This window comes from Montipora foliosa, chromosome 10 (assembly GCF_036669935.1).
Source record: "Montipora foliosa isolate CH-2021 chromosome 10, ASM3666993v2, whole genome shotgun sequence".
Classification (NCBI taxonomy): Eukaryota; Metazoa; Cnidaria; class Anthozoa; order Scleractinia; family Acroporidae; genus Montipora; species Montipora foliosa.
Genome location: NC_090878.1, coordinates 26,345,036 through 26,347,535, shown reverse-complemented (window position 1 = coordinate 26,347,535; position 2,500 = coordinate 26,345,036).

Genomic DNA, 2,500 nt, shown 5'->3' with positions numbered 1-2,500 from the left:
GAATACTTTTTATCTTCTGATGTCTTAATAATTGCTGGTGATTATAATTGTTACGATCACAACCTTGATAAATTTGGCGGCAACTTTGTGCCTGCTAAGTGCCTTACTGATTTGCGTTCAGCCTTTTCTTTAATTGATGTCTGGCGCAAGCTACATCCGAGAGTGTGCCAGTGCACATGGTTTAATTCGGATTTTTCAATTGGTTCGCGTTTAGATAAATTTTTTGTTTCTAAGAACTTCATGCCTTCTGTTGTTTCTTGTGAAATCAACCCTTGTGTTTTTTTCCGACCATGATTTTGTTTGTCTTTCCTTCCAGCCCACTGGGAATAACCTCCGTGGTCCTGGCATTTGGAAGTTTAATAATTCACTTTTGAATGATGATGTGTTTTGCGCCTATATTTCGAATTGTATCAATCATTTAGCCAATTGCTTACAACACTTTCCTTCGGTTAATTTGGTGGGACTTTTTTAAAAACTCTATCCGCTCTGAGATCATTTTCTTTGCCAGGGAAAAGAGCAGGGATCTCTCGCACGAACGTGTTCTTTAGTTAACCGGATTATTAAGCTAAAACGTCAGCTTACTTCTGGTAATCCTTCAGTTAGTCCTGAAATTTCCGAGCTCGAAAGTAAGCTTAAGGCTCTTACCTTGGAAAAGTTAGACGGTTCTAAAATCCGTTCTAGAGTTCAGTGGCTTGAGGAGGGAGAAAGGCCCACGCGATTTTCTTTAAGCTTGAACGTGAACGCTTTGAGCGTAATATTGTTTCTTCTATTCTTAATTCTGATGATGTAGAGGTGTTCACGCGTGAAGAAATTGAACGTGCGCATGTGCGCTTCTATTCAGATCTTTTCACTGATGAGCCTATTGACGCGTTTTTTTAAACAGCGTTGTTTAGAATCTGTTGAAAAGTCCCTTCTCCTCCTCAACGCGCTTCGTGCGAGGGATCCTTGTCGCTTGACGAATTAACGAACTCTTTAAGAGTCTTAATACCGGGAAGTCGCCGGGATCTGACGGACTATCATTGAATTTTATCTTCATTTTTGGAGACTTTGGGTCCCCTTTTACTCCGTGTTTCTAACCAGTGTCTCCGATGGCGAGCTTTGCGGCTCGATGAAAGGTAGCGTCACCCGGCTTATTTTTAAGAAACGTGGTGATATTAAGCACTTAAAAAACTGGCGGCCCATCTCTCTTTTGAATGTGGATTATAAGATTATTTCTAAAGCAATCACTTCTCGTCTTTCCAAGGTTCTTGAATATATTGTCCACCCTGATCAGACTTGCTCCGTTCCTGGCCGAAGTATTTTTTCTAATGTTACTCTTTTGCGTGATGTTTTGGACTACATTCAACGGACGGATGAATCCGCAATCTTAGTCAGCCTTGACCAAGAGAAAGCCTTTGACCGTGTCAACCGTTCCTTTCTCCTGCATCTTCTCCAGGTTTATGGTTTTGGACCTGAGTTTTGCCGGTGGATCTCAACATTTTACAATGGTGCCTTTATGCAGATTATCTTAAACGGTTGGCTATCTCAGAGGATTTCTCTTGCGCGTGGGGTGCGACAGGGGGACCCTTTGTCTCCCTTACTTTATGTCCTTTGTGTTGAGGTATTAGCGTCCCTCATTCGCCGTTGTCCAGGGTTTGAGGGGTTCCTCCTCCCTGGTGCCAGAGGGCGGCAAGCACGTGTTCGCTTGTATGCCGATGACACTACGACTGTACTCAAGGATCTTCGATCCTTGTCTAAGCTTTTCAGCTGTGTTAATGTCTATGAAAGGGGTACCGGTGCCAAACTGAATCGCACCAAAACTGAAGCAATGTGGCTGGGGGCCTGGAGGTTTCGTTCTGATGAACCTTTGGGCCTCACCTGGTTAAGAAAATGAAAATCTTGGGGTAGTGTTTGGCACCATCCCTACAAAGCACTTTAATTGGCAGCCTAAACTAGAGAAACTGGAGAAATCCCTCAATCTCTGGAAGTCGAGATCCCTATCCCTTCCCGGTAAGGCCCTAATTATCAATACACTTGGTTTGAGCAAGCTGCTTTACCTTGCTAGAGTTCTTACTCTCCCAAAATGGGTCATTGCGCAGGTTAATGCCTTGATCTGGCCCTTCTTATGGGGCTCAAAATGGAGACGGAGTCGTAACACTTGCTTTTTGAAATTGAAATTTGGGGGTGTCAATCTTGACAATCTTGTCTTAAAGGCCCAGGCTTTGAGATTGGCGGGGATGGCCTCCGTGCTTAATTCCCCTGATGATTCTAGTTTTTTTCTATGTAAATACTTTTTGGGCGTCGCTTGTCCTCCCTGCGTTCCGAATGGTCTTCCTTACGGATAACTCCTCTCCCAGTGCTTCTTCTCCAACTCCCTTTTACGAGGCCTGTCTTGATACTCTATCCAGGGTGGGAGACAGTGCCCTAGTTTGTAAAACCTTGTATCAAACTACTTTCAATCACTCATCCCCGCCAATCTTGCCGCGTCAATGGTCCCAGGTCATTGGGCCAGGGTTCTCCT